The sequence below is a fragment of the Nicotiana attenuata genome, unplaced genomic scaffold, assembly GCF_001879085.1.
Source record: "Nicotiana attenuata strain UT unplaced genomic scaffold, NIATTr2, whole genome shotgun sequence".
In the NCBI taxonomy this organism is placed as follows: domain Eukaryota; kingdom Viridiplantae; phylum Streptophyta; class Magnoliopsida; order Solanales; family Solanaceae; genus Nicotiana; species Nicotiana attenuata.
The window spans coordinates 82,121-101,806 of record NW_017670947.1 but is presented as its reverse complement, the minus strand read 5'-3'; positions in this window follow the sequence as shown (position 1 = coordinate 101,806).

Sequence of the window (19,686 nt, the reverse complement as noted above, 5' to 3'; positions counted from 1 at the left end):
CTTGTCTCGTTACCCATATTATTGCATATCATGGGCTGAAACATCGCCAATCTGTCCAAAGGCGTCATAGTCTTAAGGCACCATCCTCATAGCTGGAAGACACCATGCCATGCCCTCAGGATTCCCCAAATTTGCATATCATTATTCAAAGGCGTCATGGTTCGGAGGCACCATTTTCATGGCCCGAGAACATCATTTCATGGCCTGCAAATCTCTCATTAAACAATTCATGGCCCAGGACGTCATGGTCCAAAGACGTCATCCTTAACCGTCCGAAGACAACCTTCATGGTCCAAAAGGGAATCTGCATCATGTTTAAATTTTCGCAAATACGTTTGTAGCATCTTTTATCTGTAGGTAGCATGCAAACAACCGCCATCCTAGCAGGAGCAATCCCGCTCCAGCTCCTCCAATCGTCCCGAGCCTTAATCGCTCATCGTAGCTGCTTCCACATGTCGTGTCCGTTCTTACAATAATTTCATCGGCATACTCCATAGGTGAATCCAGAACTGCACATGGCCTGATTCCTATAAAACCAGGGATATGTAGGCAACTCAAAAACTGGAGCACTGCCTCTGTCTATCAAAGCATCCCATCCGGTCAAAATTGACCATCATTTCTTTACTCGAAAACTCTTTCATCCTTCCCGGGTAAAGAAGGGCAGTTGTTGATACTCAATTTTTTCTTATATATTTTAAATATGCGTAAATACCTTCAAAATAGCATATATATTCATATATAAGCATGCACGGGGTTTTTATTATTTTTCCCATAAATTTAAGGTTTTAAATTGATTATTTTCCCCCTTTTTATCCATAAAACACCAATAAATATTTTCCAAATTATTGTTATGATGATTTACTCATTTAATAATTGTACTTATGTCAAAATATTGCTAATATATTTTTTCATGCATTTTTATAATTACATTTAGTATTGTTAAGCTAAATTGCATATAATTGCAATGTTAGCCCTTTTAATGTATAATTATATTTTATATGCACAAAATTTGTCCCCATACATTTTGAAATGTTAATTATGTATTTTGAATCATTTTGGCACCTAAAATTATTTTCCAGAAATTACTTATTATTTATCAAAATTAAAAATACGGAAAAACTAGCTATTTAAATTATAGCCAAATTTGGCTTTCAATTGTAGCCAAAATCGGACCAATTCCCGGCCCAACCTTCTAATTAAATAACCCGAGCCAAGACCGTATTAACCCTTACCCAAACCCGGAACCCACCTACCCGGTTGAATCCTGACCGTTGATCTCCCAGATCAACGGTCCAACCAAGCCCCTTCCTTTTTTAATCCTAAAGACCCCCTAACCCTAATCACTCTTCTAATTTCGCCGCCCTCAAACTCTCTCATCTCCAGTCTTCTCTCTCAACCTAACCAGACTCTGTCAAACGCCTCCTTCTCCAGCGACCTCCTTTCAACCCCAAGCCTCTAATGGGTCTCTCACCGCCTTGGTCATCATCTCTAAGGCCCTCAAGGGTCCTAGGCCATGTTGATTTGGACCTAGGGTTTCAGTTTCTGTTGTTCGAGGCTTTTCTAGTGTGACTTTGGGCAAAATCACACCATATGTGTTACGATTTGTGAAGTTTGCAACAGGTTCTCTCGTTTCTATCGATTTGAGAAGTTTGCAACAGGTTCTCTCGTTTCTATTTGGGTTTCCTTTGAAACCCTAACTCCTGTTTGAATCTCTTAGATCTGTGCTCTTTTTTAACAATTTTAAGTCTGTTTCTTCATATGATTTGCATTATTCTCAAGCTTCTTCTGAAAAATCCTCAACTTTAAACCATTTTGCTTCTTCTAAAATTAGGGTTTCTCGAAATTTCTTCTATACTTGTTTTAATCGATTATCTTTATTATTAAACCGCGTTCCTTGCTTGTTTTGACTGATCTTATGTTCCTACTGCCTTTTAACTCGGCTCTGAGCCCTAGTTTCTAACATTTTCTTTTTTTTTTGGTTTTGTGTGTTAGCCTGTTTACTTGACTCTTGTTAATCTTCCGTGGTTACCATGCTTCAAATGTGTTTTACTGAATCCTTAGCTACTTATGTCACTTCTGTATGACTGTGCTTATTTTGCTTGTTCATCTCTTGCTTCTCTCTGTTAATGTGATTAACCTTGCCGTTTGCTACGTCTGTTTGATCTTCTCTATTTATATGTTGAAAATACAGAATCATGACTCCCTCTTGATTGATTCTGATTTCCTTAATTGATGATTTGATTGAAAGATTTTCTTTTAAAACTTTGGCTGTTTAAATTGACTGATTTCATTACCTTATTTGCTATGGTACTTTATTTTTACTGAGTCATTTCCTTAATTAAGGTTTTATGAATTTTGTCCTAATCGACTACTCCACGCTTACTGAACCTTGACCCCTTCCTTATTTAGTCCAGCACTGATATTTCTTCTTGCCTTATATGATACTGAATCTTCCCGTTTGATTTGATTCCCTTAACTTAAGGGAGCACTTCCTTGATTCTCTAATTGATAGAATCTGAGTTCTTCAATTATTATACTACTATGATTCATACCTTGTTTTACTACCTATTTTTCAACTATAAATACTCTAAGACTTTCATTACCACGGACGGACACAGGTTTTCAAAAACTACCTCTCTTACTAATAATCTCTGCTCCCCCTCTCTCTCTCTTATGCTATTTGCTACTACTAGCCGGCTGAAAGCTAATGTTAATCATCTGTGCATTCATTCTGCTTACTTCTACCTTCACTGGTATGTCTTAGTTTTGATTTAAAGCTCCAACAACAATATGCTTCTCTTATTGTTTCAGTTTCTTTTATTTCTAGTTTGCTTCTACTTGTGGTTCTGTTGTGGAACTTGTAGTTAAGTCGCCTTATCAGCATGTTGTTATGTCTCCCCTTCCCTATAGATTAACGTATCCCATCATGTGTGTTTCAAAGCATGCTTGTTAATTGTCTTTTATTTCTTGTATGCTTACCATCCTATGAATCCCTGAATCCTTATCACCCCTTCTATGTGTTTGTTTTTCTCCTGACTGGTGTGTGATTATGCCAGAGTTAACTATCTCTGAGCATGTCCAAACCAGTCTTAAGATCCTTGCTGGGTTGTGCAGCTAAAATGTCTATGTATCCGAAATCCCTTGATCCCTGTATACTACTGAGTTCTGTAAACTAGCTGTGTGTGATCTTTCCTTAAGGTGTTTAAGCTTGTTTACTACTCCAACCTCTTTTCAAACATTGCTTTACTAATTGTTCCCAAAATAGACTTTCCAGTACAGTCTTTAATAACCTTTTTCAACTTGTGTCTTGCACCTCCACTTTACTCTTTGTCAATAAGTTCTGCCCCCTCTAGTATGTGTACTGCCTTGGGATCCTCTTGAGAGCCCTCTGAACTCTGGCATACTAAGGCTGGCCTTTTCACACTGCACTTGTTCAATTCTTGGTTGCTAAGTCTAGGTGTAAGCATTGACCGGGGTCCTTGAGGCCCTCAGGGAACTTTGATGCACCTAGACTCTGATTTGTCTATGGAATTGAGGCTTAAGAGACCATTGGAGGCTTAGGGAAACTTGGGCCTAATTGTTGGCTCCCTATTGAATAGCTTCTTGATTTTCTATTTTACTTATGTAATTCATTCATTGGCCTGTAATAATTTGTAAACAGATATTTGGGGTATTTAGTAAAAAGGGTGGGAAGATGTATACTTTATGGGGTAACATGGGTAGAAATCCTGATCTTAGGATCTTACTTTTTAAATCTGCCTGCTTTGCGCAATAGAAAACCTGCTCATAGGGATTTACTCTTTTAAATCTGAATGCCTTGCCTAATAGAAATCATGCCTATAGGATCTCACTTCCAATTTTGTTTGCATCAGATAGAAATCATTTTCATAAGGTTTTGCATTCTTTCATGTTAGAGACCATGTTTATAGGTCCCAAACAATCATGCCTTAAATCAATTCAGATATAGATGCCATGCCTATAGGACTTAACTTTGATTCAGTTTTAATAAGTCTTTCTGTATGTTGCTAAAATCAGTAATACGCCTAGATATCATGTTTATAGGGATCTACACTCGCAATTCTATCTGGTGATTTAATGTGGTCTAATAAATCAACTTCATCACGCCTAGTTCATTTCTAAAACTAGTCTTATTAAGTGTCAAGCATTTTCTGAAACAAGTTCTTTCAGAATTGCGTTAATCTCATTAGATACCATGCTTATAGGTATTAAAGGAGTCTATCTCGAAAACCTGTGTATCTCTGCATCAATATAGACATAGTATGCTGCATATAGGCAAGCCTTAGGGCATTTTCAAAACTGCACTCCGCTGAAGCTCTTTTCTGTTGTTTAACGTTTCTGATTCTGATATTTTTTATAAAAAGAGCCCCTAGGAAACTTCTAGGTTATAACTTCTGGATATAAAGGTTTGGTCTATTTTGGCACAGTCACTTAGAGATCCTGCTTTAGGACTTTGATTAATAAAGACCTTAACTGTGTTCGAGTCGTGCTGCTTGTATGTTTACTTGAGGAGGAAAATTGAGCCTTTATCTACTCCTTCCTGTTCTTGTTTGCTCAAAGTCCTAATTGTTTTGCTTGTCACCTTAGAATTTTCACCTTTAAAAAACCTTAGGGGTCTGTCTAGAACTACCTACAGGTAGAGGTCCTAACTCCCTCCGGGACCACTAAGAGGGGACGGGTAGCAGCACACGGCAGGATTTCGTGACCAACACTTGCTTTGCATGACCAATAAGGCGATGGGAAGGGTAGACATGGGTATGATGATCGGTGCGCTAATGCCACGCGTAGCCCCTTTTGAAGGAGTGATTACCGGGAATTGTACTGATATGATCCTATAGGATAAACAACCTAGGACCTCCTTCTCCCCCAAATCCTTTTGCTTGAAACTTCATTTTTCCCTTTTTCACAACCTGTTTAAATTCTTATTTTTGTACAATGCCCAACATGCTCTACTTGCTATTACTTTCTTCAATTGTTTATTTATAGACTAATTTGTGAATATAAGTTCGGCCGGGACCCGCAGTTGTGGACCAAGAGGGGTGCCTAACACCTTCCCCTCGAGGTTACTTCGAGCCCTTACCCTAATCTTTCGTAATGCAAACCAACCCAAGATTTAATCGCTCTAGGTGCCCTAACGCACCATAATCCATTAGGTGGCGACTCTTCAAATAACCGATTCCCAAAAGGAAATGAGTCATTACACCCCGTGAATGTCGAAACCCGGACTTCCCCCCGCGAGGAGGGGGGAAAAAAGCGGCGCGACAGTGTTGCTCAGGCTGGCACATTTCTTGTAGCACCAGCTGTCTCTTAGGTTGGGGGAGGAGCCCAGACTCCCGCAACACACACTCCGGAGCAGATGGCTCCTCAGTTTTAGACTCCAGCAGCTCAGCCCGTTGGGGTAGTTCCGTCGGGTGTTACAGCACAGACCGGCGATGGATTAGCTATATTTTCTTAGGCTTTGTGGAGATTGGATAGGTTTACCAAGCTTTTCACCTCTACCTATGGTGGTACATCTTCAGAGGATCCCTAGGACTATCTAGACAGTTGTCACGAGGTATTACATAACATGGGGATAGTGGAGACCAATGGGGTTGACTTTGCTGCCTTTCGTCTGTCAGGTTCCGCCAAGAAATGGTGAAGGGATTTTTGTTTGGCCAGACCAGCTAGGTTGCCAGCTCTTACTTGGGACCAGTTCTCTCAGCTATTTCTGGAGAAGTATCTTCCTATCACTCAGAGAGAGGACTATCGGAGGCAGTTCGAGCGCCTTTAGCAAGGTTCTATGACTGTCACTCAGTTTGAGACTAGATTTGTTGATTTGGCCCGTCATGCTCTTCTTATACTTCCTACCGAGAGAGAGGGGGTGAGGAGGTCTATTGAGGGACTTGCTCAGCCTATCAGATTGCAGATGGCTAAGGAGACAGGGAGTGAGATTTCTTTCCAGGATGCAGCCAATGTGGCTTGACGAGTTGAGATTGTTCTAGCTCAGGGGAGTGGTCAGGGGTCTGACAAGAGGACTCGTCACTCCGGTAGATTCAGTGGGGCCTCATCTTGAGGCCGGGGTACTTTTGGTAGGGTCCATCCTCCCAGGCCATTTCATTTAGCATATTAGACATCCCATGGAGCTTCAGGGAGTCGTGGTCCTTATGTACCACCTTCAGGGCGTCCAGCTTATAGTGCACCGTCTGCTCCTATCAGAGAACCTCCTCTTCAGAGTTATTATCGTGGTCAGTCATCCCGTCAGAGTCAGTCTCAGTTTCCTCAGCCACAGTATCAGGATGGATGTTTCGAGTGTGGTGAGTATGGGCATATTAGGAGGACTTGTCCGAGATTAGTGGGTTTTCAGTCACAGCAGTAGGGTTCTCATGCCATGATCTCAGCACCGCCCGCTCAGCCAGCTAGAGGTAGGGGCCAGGGAGCCAGAGGTAGGGATCAGCTCGGTAGAGGTAGAGGTCAGGCTGTTAGAGGTAGATACCAGGCCGCTAGAGGTGGAGGACAACTAGTACGAGGCCGTCCCAAGGATACGGTTCAGAGTGGTGGGGCCCGCCTTGATGTTATGCTTTCCCAGCTAGGCCTGAGCTTAGTCATTCGATATTGTTATCACAGGTACTGTTTCGGTTTGCAGTAGAGATGCTTCAGTTGTATTTGATCCAGGGTCTACATACTCTTATGTGTCATCTTATTTTGCTTCATATTTGGTTGTGCCTCATGATTCTTTGAGTGCTCCCGTGTATGTGTCCACACCGGTGGGGGATTGAATTGTTGTAGATCGTGTCTATCGTTCATGTATGGTTATTATTGGGGGTTTTAGAAAAGCATAGATCTCCTACTTCTAGATATGGTTGATTTCGATGTTATTTTGGGGATGGATTGGCTGTCAGCTTATCATGCTATATTGGACTGTCACGCTAAGACCGTGACCTTAGTGTTGCCGAGATTGCCTCAATTAGAGTGGAGACGGACTCCTGGTCATTCTATCATCAGGGTTATCTCTTATATGAAGACTCAGTGTATGGTCGAGAAAGGGTGTTTGGCTTATTTGGCTTATGTTCGTGATTCTAGTGCGCAGGTTCCTTCCATGGATTCTGTACCAGATGTTCGGGAGTTGACAGAGGTATTTCTTGCAGACCTGCCGGTGATGCAAACAGGGACATTGACTTTTGCATTGATTTGGCTGCGGGCACTCAACCTATTTCTACTCCGTCGTACCGCATGGCCCGCTAGAGTTGAAAGAATGGAAGGAGCAGTTGCAAGATTTTCTTGATAAGTGCTTTATTAGACCTAGTGTCTCGTCCTGGGTGTGCCGGTGTTGTTTGTGAAGAAGAAGGATGGGTCGATGAGGATGTGCATAGACTATCGGCAGTAGAACAAAGTCACCATCAAGAACAAGTATCCATTGTCGAGGATTAACGACTTATTTGATCAGCTTCAGGGTGCCAAGGTATTTTCAAAGATCGATTTGAGGTTTGGCTACCATCAGTTGAGGATTAGTGTTGTGATGTCCCTAAGACAGCATTTCAGACTCGGTATGGGCATTATGAGTTTCTAGTGATGTCATTCGGGCTGACAAATGCCCCAGCAACATTTATAGATTTGATGAACCGGGTGGTCACGCCCTATCCGGATTCCTTTGTGATTGTTTTTATTGATGATATCTTGATCTACTCCCGCAGTCGAGAAGAGCATGAGTAGCATCTTCTGATCGTTCTTCAGACTCTGAGAGACAGCCAATTATATGCTAAGTTTTCGAAATGTATGTTTTGGTTGAGTTCAGTTGCTTTCTTGGGTCACGTTGTATCAGCAGAGGGTATTCAGGTAGATCCTAAGAAGATTGAGGCCTTTCAGAATTGTCCTAGTCCTACTTCAGCCACAGATCCGTAGTTTCTTGGTATTGACGGCTTATTACTGTCGCTTTGTGGAGGGGTTTTCATCAATAACAGCCCCGTTGACCAGGTAGACTCAGAAGGGTGCCCCGTTCAGATGGTCGAACGAGTGTGAGGCGAGCTTTCATAAGCTCAAAACTGCTTTGACTATGGCGCCGACGTTGGTATTTCCCATAGGTTTAGGGCCCTATAGTGTATATTGTGATGCATATCATATTGGAATTGGTGCGGTATTTATGCAGGGTGGCAAGGTTATTGCATATGCTTCGCGGCAGCTAAAGATTCACGAGAAGAATTATCCAGTTCATGACTTAAAGTTTGCAGCCATTGTTCACGCGCTGAAGATTTGGAGGCACTATTTATATGGTGTGTCATGTGAGGTGTTCACGGATCATAAGAGTTTGCAGTATTTGTTCAAGCAGAAGGACCTCAATTTGAGGCAGAGAAGGTGGTTGGAGCTATTGAAAGACTATGATATCACCATCTTCTATCATACCGGGAAGGCCAATGTGGTGGCTGATGCTTTGAGTAGGAAGTCAGCTAGTATGGGCAGCCTTGCGTATATTCCAGTCGGTGAGAGACCGCTTGCGTTAGATGTTCAGGTCTTAGCCAATAAGTTCGTGAGGTTGGATTTTTCTGAGGCCAGTTAGCATGCACAGCCGCTTGGTCTTCCTTATTTGAGTGCATCAGAGATCGACAGTATGATGACCCTCATTTGCTTGTCCTTAGGGACACAGTGCGGCACGGTGATGCCAAGCAGGTTACGGTTGGAGTTGATGGAGTTTTGAGGATGCAGGGTTGTGTTTGTGTGCCTAATGTGGATGGACTTTGTGAGTTGATTCTAGAGGAGGCCCACCATTCCCGATATTCTATTCATCCGGGCATCGTTAAGATGTATCAGGACTTGCGGCAGCATTATTGGTGGAGGAGGATGAAGAAGGATAGAGTTGGATGTATAGCTCGGTGTCTAAATTGTGAGCAAGTAAAGTACGAGCATTAGAGAACTGGTGGTTTGCTTCAGAAGATAGAGATTCCTCAGTGGAAGTGGGAGCGTATCACTATGGATGTCGTTGTTGGACTCCCACGGACTTTGAGGAAGTTCGATGCAGTTTGGGTTTTTGTGGATAGACTGACCAAGTCAACGCATTTCATTCCTGTGGCACTTTCCTATTCTTCGGAGCGGTTGGCAGAGATTTATATCCGTGAGATCGTTCGTCTTCACAGTGTGCCCATGTATATCACTTCTGATCGAGGTACACAGTTTACCTCGCATTTCTGGAGGGCAGTACAACGTGAGTTGGGTATGCGGGTCAAGTTGAGCACAATATTTCATCCTCAAACGGACGGACAGTCCGAGCGTACTATTCAGATCTTGGAGGATATGCTTCGCGCCTGTGTTATTGACTTTGGAGGGTCTTGGGATCAGTTCTTGTCATTAGCAGAGTTTGCCTACAATAACAGCTATCAGTCGAGCATCCACATGGCTCCCTATGAGGCATTATATGGTAGACGGTGTCGATGGCCGGTTGGGTGGTTTGAGCCAGGGGAGACTTGGTTATTGAGTACAGATTTAGTGCAGCATGCCTTGGATAAGGTTAATATCATTCAGGATAGACTTCGTACAGCTCAGTCCAGGTAAAAGAGTTATGCCGACTGTAAGGTTGGTGATGTGCCATTCATGGTCGGAGAGAGGGTGTTGCTTCGGGTGTCACCCATGAAGGGTGTGATGCGGTTTGGGAAGAAGGGCAAGTTAAGCCTTAGGTTCATCGGACCTTTTGAGATTCTTGATCGAGTGGGAGAGGTGGCCTAAAGACTTGCGTTGCCCCCAAGGTTTATCAGCCGTACATCCAGCGTTTCATGTGTCCATGCTTCGGATGTATCACAGAGATCCATCCCACGTGTTAGACTTCAACACTGTCCAGTTTGACCAGGATTTGACTTACGAGGAGGAGCCGGCAGCCATTTTAGACCGGCAGATTCGTTAGTTGAGATAAAAATTATCCTTCGATTCGAGTGCAGTAGAGAGGTCAGCCTGTTGAGGCAGCTAGGTGGGTGTCCGAGTCTGATATGCGGAGCAGATATCCCCACCTTTTCTCCAGCTCAGGTACTTTTCTATGTCTGTTCGAGGACGAACAGTTGTTTTAGTGGTGGAGAATGTGATGACCCAAAGGGTCATCTTATGTTTTGGAACTCGATTCCGTGTTCCGAGGCCTTAAAAACCTCATTTTATTCCTCCTCAATTTGTGTGTGCAGTCCGGGCCTAGTTCCGGGAAGCTTTTATGTGGAAAATTGATGAAATAATAACTTTTGCCCTACAAAGTTTATTTTAGTTCACTTCGGTCAACGTTTTGAGTAAACGGACCCAGACCCATGTTTTTACGGTCCCGGTGGGTCCTTAGAAAAATATGGGACCTGGGCGTATGCTCGGAATCGAATTCCAAGGTCCTTAGCCCGAGAAATGAATTTTTGATGAAAATTGTAAGACTAAAATTATAAAGCTTTTAAGAATTTGGTTAACATTTGATCTTGTTGGTATCGGGTATGTATTTTGGTTCTGGAGCCCGATATAGGTCCGTTATGATATTTATACCTTATATGTGAAATTTGGTAAGAAACGGAACTGATTTGGCATGATTCGGACATTCGGTTGAGAAAATAGAAGTTTTAAAACTTTCTTGAAAATTTCATGCAATTTGGTGCTAAATTCGTTGTTCTAAGTGTTATTTTGACGATTTGATCGCGCGAACAAGTCTGTATGATATTTCTAGACTTCTGTGCATGTTTGGTTTGGAGCCCCGAGGGCTCGGCTGAGTTTCAGATAGGCTTCGGGGTGTTTTAGACATAGGAAAATGCTGGTTTTCTGCAGCTTCAGCCCTTGTTGGTTTCCTTCTTCGCGTTTGCGAAGCTTCTCACAAGAACGCAAAGTGTAATCTGGGTTGGGGATGGGTTTGTTCATCGCGAACGCGTAGCCAAGGTCACGAACGCAGAGCACTGGGGGACTACTCTTCGCGAAAGCGACCGGCATCAGGTGAACGTGTATAGTAAAATGGAGGTGGGCTGGGGATCATCAAGTTGTTCTATGCGAACGCGATCTTAGGCTCGCGAACGCGAAGGTTAGGGGGGACAGACCATCGTGAATGCATGGAGCTCTTCGCGAACGTGAAGGCCTTTCTGGCTGCTGTGCATCTCGATCGCAACAGGTCTCTCGCGAACGCGATGAAGACCTGTCCAGTGTTTTAAAATAGACTTCAAAAAATGGGACTTCTTCCCAAATTTCTAATTTCATCACTAGAACTCGACCTAGGGCGATTTTGAAGAGGAATTACACCAAATCATAGGTTTGTGTTCTTTAACTCGTTTTCTTCAATTTCTATCATCACCCAATGAATTCCTAGTCCTAAATCGTGTTCTCTAAGGGTAGAAAATTAGGGATTTTGGGAGAATTGGGGATTTTCCAAATTTGAGGATTTAGACCTCGATTTGGGGTCGGATTCCGAAAACAATTACATATTTGGGCTCGGGGGTGAATGGATTTTGGTCCGAACCTCGAGTTTTGACCAAGCAGGCCTGGGGTCGGTTTTTAACTTTTTGGGGGAAATGTTGGGAGACTTATAATTATGCATTGGAATTGATTTCTTTAGCGATAATTGATGTTATTAAGTTAATTATGACTAGATACGAGTGGTTCAGAGGTGGAAACTAGAGGATAAGCGGTATTTGAGTAGTGAGTGGCCTGCGGATCGAGGTAAATATTGTGTCTAACTTTGACTCGGGGGATTAGGGATCCCCGACTTAATTTGCTATGAAAATCCATGTGAGTGGCGTATAGGTGAGGTGACGAGTACCTATGCGCCGCCAAATTGTCTGTTTTGTCTGTTCCTATCCTCGTTCTTAATATATTATCTTCCTGTCTTTACTGCTACATGATTATTGGTATTTCCATGTTTAATTGTTACTTGTTAGACATCGTTTTTTTTTATTATTGAAGGTATTAGCTATCCCGCAGTTTTATTGTATCAAATTATTGGTTTAAGCTGGTTTATCAGTGTTTTATGGTACGTTTTGGGTTGGTCTCGGTGTGTAGTATTAATTGAGTGAAGTTTCATAATTCTATAGCTTTCTGTGTGCTTTGGTTTGAGGCTTAAATTATATGGAGAATTTTGAGCTAAATTGTGAAACTCATGTTCTTATTTTTTGATTGGTACTGAATGGTGGGATCGGGTTACGAGCCGCAACAGGAGGAATAAGGGTGATACATTGAGGAGCAATAAGGGTGAAATGCTATTGTCTGGTGGGGTCGGGTTGCACGCCACAACAGGAGTAATGAGGGTGGTATGTTGAGGAGAAATAAGGGTGAATTACTATTGTACGGTAGGATCGGGTTGCACACCGCAACAAGAGGAATAAGGGTGGATTGAAATGGAGTAATAAGGGTGAATATTTCATATTGACATTGATTATATGGTGGGATCGGGATGCGCGCCGCATCAGTTTATGTGTTTATGTACCTTTCTTCTACCGTGCAAGTTATTCTGTAATTTGGCTTTACATTTAAGGATTGTTTATAGCTGGATACTGATGAGATACCGGCATTCTGTATTCTTTCCTTGCAAGTTGCTATTTATTTGTTCCGTCCTTCTTTCTGTTTTATTATGCACTGTATGGAGATTATATTGTAACTGCCCCGCCGTAGCCTCGTCACTACCTCGTCGAGGTTAGGCTCGACACTTACTAGTACATGGGGTCGGTTGTACTGATACTGCACTCTGCACTTTCTGTGCAAATTTCGGAGCAGGCGGTGGCTGATTGAGAGATTGGCTACTGGTTCACAGTTTGGAGACCCAAGCTATTTCTCATCGTTGAATGGAGTTTAAGCTCAACTGCCAAACAGATGCGCCGTTAAAGGCTTCGAAACTTGAAAATTAGTAATTTTGTAATAGAAAAAGGATTTAGGGCTAGTATTGATAGCATTTGCTATTTTGGTAGTATTTTATGGATTGGCTAATATTGATAGCATCATTGCTCTAAAAGGCCAAAAATGGGTAGTTTTTCCTTCGAAATTGTATTGCTGTGTATTGGCCTGGTTAACTCTTTGAATGATCCATCATCTCATAATTAGATTTGGGTCCAAAATAAGAACTTTTCAGTTGCAAGTTCCAAGAGTCGGCCCATTATCCCTCGGGTTCAGTAAAAATTGCACCTATACCCATTTTTTAAAAAAGTTTTAACTTGTACCCACTTTTTAAACAATTTCAGTCCCCATTTCTCCTTCTCCTTCTCCTTCTCCTCCTTCGTTTTCTTCTTCTTCTTCATCTTCTTCTTTCTTCTGCTGCTATTGGTGCTGCTATGAAACTTCAGTTCATAAGATGATTGCCATAAATATATTTATCAGATTATTTAAAAACAAATTATAAATAATTTGTGAATATTTCACGTACGTAAGTCAGTAGACAATGATAATTCTGTTCTTTTCACGTTTATTGTTTCCAAAATTTATGATTTAGATATTGTTGGCAATCTGATTATTTATCTAGTATGTTAGAAAGCTTTTTCGAAAACTTCAGCTTATATAGTGTTGAAGTTTTTACAAATGAACTAAATAACTTCAGCATCTTCTGATGAAGTTTTTGAAAAGGCTTTATGACAAAACTAATGAATCCAGGAAAAAAAACTTCATTAGTGCTGAAGTTTTTACAAATGAACTAAATAACTCCAGCATCTTCTGCTGAAGTTTTTGAAAAAGTTTGTCCAGGACAAAAAAGCTTAAGCTTATTTAGTGTTGAAGTTTTTATAAATGAACTAAATAACTTCAGCATCTTCTGCTGAAGTTTTTGAAAAAGCTTAATGACAAAACTAATGAATCCAGAATAAAAAACTTCAGCTTATTTAGTGCAATTACAAACAAAAACTTCAGCAAATAGAGAACAAAACTCCAGCTACTATGCTTAAGTTCAGTAATTACAAACAAAAACTTCAGCAAATAGAGAACAAAACTTCAGCTACTATGCTTAAGTTCAGCAATTACAAACAAAAACTTCAGCACACTTGATTCAGCACACTTGCTACTTCAGGCCCGTCTACTAGAATGCTGAAGTTTTGCGTGATTGCCTTTGCTACTATGCTGAAGTTACGCGAAAAAGTGGGTACGCTTGCAATTTTTTTTGCAAAGAGGGCACAAGTTAAAACGTGACCCAAAAAGCGGGTATATATGCAAATGCCCCTCGACTTCATGAGGTGAGACGCACCAGGTTTAAGTTGGGCTTGACTTTCTCTGGACTCGGGTTTCATCTCCTCGTTATTCACATCCCTAGCCCAACACATTGGTATAAGTGCATAGTAGCCATTCTCAGGGATGCTATTTAGAGATTAGTTAGTATTTATTTTGTCATGAAATTCTAAACTAAAAATTATAACTTCAGGGCAATTTAGGACATTTTTTTCCTGAAAAATTGAACGGAAAAACTAAAATTTATGATGCACTGGCTAATTTCTAAATAGCACCTCTTTAGAGTGGCTAGCTGTTGTCATTTCTATCAACACATTCGTTGGCTCTCGGATAACAATAATAATAATACTACAGTAAATTAAAAGAGGTTGAATTATAATAAATAGATTAATAATGAAATTGAAAGGCTTAATTCTTAATAACCCCATTATCTTTCTGAAAAAAGCTTACCAACATTCTGTAATTTCACCAAATCAATAAATATATGAGACGTGTCGTTTGTATATATTTTATACCTTACCCTGGTTAATTAACGTATCTTAAGTTGTTTTCCTTTTCTTTTTTTTGGGGGAGGGGGAAAGATACAGATGATTAAAAAATAAATTAGAGCTTGCAAGATAGAGGTTCTTTCTTAAAACTCTTGATATTTTTACCATGTACAATGCCAAAGCAAAAGAAATAATCAAACTAGCTAGCTATTCCATTTAAGAGATAAATTGATTAAGAAGATTTGTTTACCATCTGATTACATTCCTCATGCCCTTTAGAGTTTAGACCATAAGTTTTTGAGAAATTTACCAAGCTATACTATACTAGAAACCTATTTACCACCTTGGCCTTGGTATAGTTATGTTGTATTAATTGAGACTTGCATGCAAAATTTAAGGTCATTCCGGGTTGATTTGGTATGGTTCGGCATGGGTTTTAGAAATTTAAAAGTTCATTATTTCATTAGGCTTGAATTGATGTGTGATTCATGGTTTTGATGTTACTTGGTATGATTTGAGGCATCGACTATGTTCTTGTTATATTTTGGGACTGGTTTGTGTGATTGGACGGGATCCCGGAGGTCCCGGGGGCCTCGGGTGTGTTTGACATGGGTTTGGATTGTGTCACGCTCTTATTTGATGGTTCGGTGTCATTTTTTTGGCATAAAGTGTAGCATATTGATCATACGATCTTTGATTTGTGATTGGATTGAACCATTAGATCGTATCATAATTATAGAGCCATAGTAACAAGAATCGTCGATTTCCGAGGTCGTGTAACAAAGTTATGCCCATTTCTCTTTTCGGAAAAGGTTGCTAGTTTCTAGTGCGAACTTTTGTTCTTCATGAACGCTAGGGAGGTCCCGCGAACGCGAAGGTGTCCTGTGAAGGCGAAGAACAAAAATCACCTAGCAATGTTTTAAATGGACATGCCGAGCATTTTAGTATTTTAAGCATATCGTGAGTTCTAGAGCTCCGTTTCAGGTAATTTTTACAGTGTTGTTCTTGTCTCTATACGGGGGTAAATATCTAACCTTTATGATATTTTTCCATGATTATTTTCGTTGGTTATTCTTTTTATCTGTGTTTAGATTGTTGAAAATGGGGGTTTGAGCCCCAAAGTTATGAAATGGTAAATAATTGGATATATACTATATAAGTTATGCGTAATATTAATTTACGATAATTTTCGGAATCCGGCACGTGGACTCGGGAGTTGATTATGTGGACTTTTTGAGCGGAGTTGAGAATTATTATAAATTTTTAAATTATGAGTATTGGAGTATATTTTGATTGGTTTGCACGTTGTTTGATTAGTGTCGGATCGTTTGGCATAGATATGAGGATTTAGAGAGGCGTTGGAGTCGGTTATCAGAATTCCGAGCGACGTAAGTCTTCTGTCTAACCTTGTGAGGGGGAATTTATCCCATAGGTGTTATATTTATTATGTGCTACATGTTGTGGGAGTTACGCACGTGCAAGGTGACGATTGTCCGTGCGTATGCTAGAATTCCAGAATATGTGGGGGTAGACTTAGACTCGCGCCATGCTTTAATTGTACTATTTGAGCAATTATTGCCTGTTCAAATGCTTTAATTTGTATTTAGCTTGAGTCTAGACTCGCGTAGAGTACCGGACTTGCTATTTTAGATACTTGACGAGCTACTTGATTAGTCGTGGAAATTGAACTTTCTTTTACGGATTTCTTCTGCGTTCTGCGTATTAGTCCGATAGTTTTACTTGAATTTTATAACTCACATATATATTCGGGAGTGGAGTCAGTGACTAGTCTAGTAGAATCTTGCGGGTCAATATGGAGACGTCTGTACTTATCTTCGAGAGGCTACAGGTTGTTAGTAGAATGAACTTCCCTTCTTTATTCCTTGTCATGCGGTTTGATTTCATTGAAGCATATGTCTTTATTTCCTTCCACTCATTCTTATACGATGTTGAGAGCATGCTATCAATTGGGCATCAAGGAGTTGTAGTGGTGCTGCAGATGTGGTGCAGGATATTTTTCCTTGTGTATTCGGGCGGATTATTATCGTCGCCTTGTGGAGGGGTGTTCTGTCGTATCAGCCCAGTGTTAGAGTTGCCTATGGTTTCAAGGCTATGCACAATGTATTGTGATGTTCATGCATTGTTATCGCACAGTGCTGGTGTGAATGGTAGGGTGCATATTTATGGGTCGCGACACTGAATCTCCCAAGAGGAGGATTTCTCAAATCATGGTTTAGAGACTCGGCATTTAGTTCCAGTGAATGGGAGGCAATCAGACTATGGATGTTCATGCTTTGGTTGAAGGAGCAGCGAGATTGGATAGTCTCGAGATCATGGTAACTGAGGAGGAGGAGGAGCCATTGTGGGTTCATGTGTCTACACCCGTGAGAAATTCTATTGTTGCTGACCGTGTGTATCAGTCGTGTTTGATTGTTATTAGTGGTTTTTAGACCAGAACCGATTTATTATTGCTTAGTATGGTAGATTTTGATATTATCTTGGGCATGGACTGGTTGTCACCCTTATGCTATTCTTGATTGTCACGCCAAGACCGTGATACCGGCCATGCCAGGTCTATCGCAATTAGAGTGGAATATTTTATTTCTTAAAGCTCAACGAATGGTTGAGAAGGGGTGTGACGCGTATCTAGCTTATGTGAGAGATGTCAGTATTGATACCCCTATAGTTTAGTCAGTCCCAGTAGTGAGGGATTTCCCTGATGTTTTCTCAACTGATCTTCCGAGCATGCCGTCCAACAGAGATATCGACTTTGGTATTGATTTGTTGCCAGGCACTCGGCCCATTTCTATTCCTCCATATCGTATGGCCCCTCCTGAGTTGAAGAAGTTGAAGGAACAGTTACAGGAATTGCTAGATAAGGGCTTCATTCGGCCCAGTGTGTCACCTTGGGGAGCTCCAGTCGTGTTTGTGAAGAAAAAGGATGGTTCTATGCGAATGTGCATTGATTATCGCCAGTTGAACAAAGTCATAATGAAGAACATGTATCCTTTGCCTGGTATTGATGACGTATTTGATCAGTTACAGGGTTCTAGAGTATTTTCCAAGATTGACTTGCGTTCAGGTTATCATCAGTTAAAGATTTGAGAGCCAGATATCCCGAAGACTGCTTTCAGGACTCGATATGGTCATTACGAGTTCCTTGTGATGTCATTTTGGCTGACCAACGCCCTAGCAACATTTATGCATTTGATGCACAGTGTATTTCAGCCCTATCTTGACTCATTCGTCATTGTCTTTATTGACGACATTTTGGTGTACTCCTGGAGTCGAGAGGAGCATGAGCAGCACCTAAGGACAGTGCATCAGTCCTTGAGAGAAAAGAAGTTATATGCAAAGTTCTCAAAATGTGAGTTTTGGTTAGATTTCGTGGCATTTTTTGGTCACGTAGTGTCGAGTGAAGGGATCAAGGTTGATACGAAAAAGGTGGAAGCAGTTCAGAGTTGGACCACACTGTTCTCAGCAACTGAGATCCGGAGTTTTCTTGGTTTGGTGGGTTATTACCGTCAATTTGTTGAGGGATTTTCATCTATTGCAGCACCTATGACCAGGCTGACCTAGAAGGGTTCTCCGTGCAGGTGGACAGAGGAGTGTAAGGAGAGCTTTTAAAAGCTCAAGATGGCTTTAACTATATCCCCAGTATTGGTATTCCCTATAGGTTCGAGGTACTGTTTATTGTGATGCGTCGCGAGTTGGTCTCGGTGCGGTGTTGATGCAGGACCATAGGGTGATTGCCTACGTGTCCAGACAGTTGAAGGTACATGAAATGAACTATCCGGTCGACGACCTTGATTTAGCAGCTATTGTTCATGCCCTGAAGATTTGGAGCCACTATTTGTACGGTGTCCCCTGTGAGATCTACACTGATCACTGGAGTTTGCAGCATCTGTTCAAGCAGAAGGATCTTAACTTGCGTCAGTAGAGGTGGTTAGAGATGCTTAAGGATTATGGTACCATTATTCTATAGCATCCCAAAAAGGCCAATGTGGTGGCTAATGACTTGAGTTGCAGGGCGGACAGTCTCGGGAGCTTAACATATTTACCAGCAATAGAGAGGCCATTGGCATTGGATGTTCAGGCTTTGGCCAACCAGTTTGTTAGAATGGATATTTCTGAGCCGAGTCGAGTTTTGGCTTGTGTGGTCTCCTTGTCTTCTCTTAATGATCGTATTAGGGAGTATCAGTGTGATGACCCCCATCTGCTTATCCTTAAGGACGTGGTTCAGCACGGTGATGCTAAAGAGGTCACTATTGGGGATAATGGTGCATTGAGGATGCAGGGCAGGCTGTGTGTGCCCAATGTAGACGGATTGCGTGAGTTGATTCTCCAGGAGACTCACAGCTCGCGGTACTCCATTCAACCGGGTGCCACTAAATTGCCAGCATGTGAAGTATGAACATCAGTGGCCTGGTGGGTTGCTTCAGAAGTTGGTGATTCCGGAGTGGAAATAGGAGCGGATCACTATGGATTTAGTTGTTGAACTCCCGTGGACTCAGCGAAAGTTTGATGTAGTTTGGGTGATTGTTGATAGGCTGACCAAGTGAGCTCATTTCATTCCTGTGATGACTACTTATTCTTCCGAGCGGCTGGCTCGAGTTTATATCTGCGAGATTGTCAGGCTTCATGGCATACTGGTATCTATCGTCTTTGACCGGGGTATGCAGTTTACATCACGATTCTGGAGCGCCCTACGCATCAGTTAGCTACTCGAGTGGAGCTGAGCATAGCATTTCACCCTCAGACGGACAGGCGGTCCGAGCGCACTATTCATATTCTAGAGGATATGCTCATTGCGTGTGTGGTGGAGTCTGGAGGTTCTTGGGATCAGTTCTTGTCCCTTGCAGAGTTTATGTACAACCTACAGTTATTAGTGCAGCATTCAGATGGCACTGTATAAGGCTCTTTATGGTAGGCAGTGTCGGTCCCCAGTGGGTTGGTTCGAGCCGGGTCAGGCCAGATTATTGGGTACAGACTTGGTTCAGGATGCCTTGGAAAAGGTTAAGGTGATTCAGGATCGACTTCGCACGGCCCGGTCTAGACAGAAGAGCTATGTAGA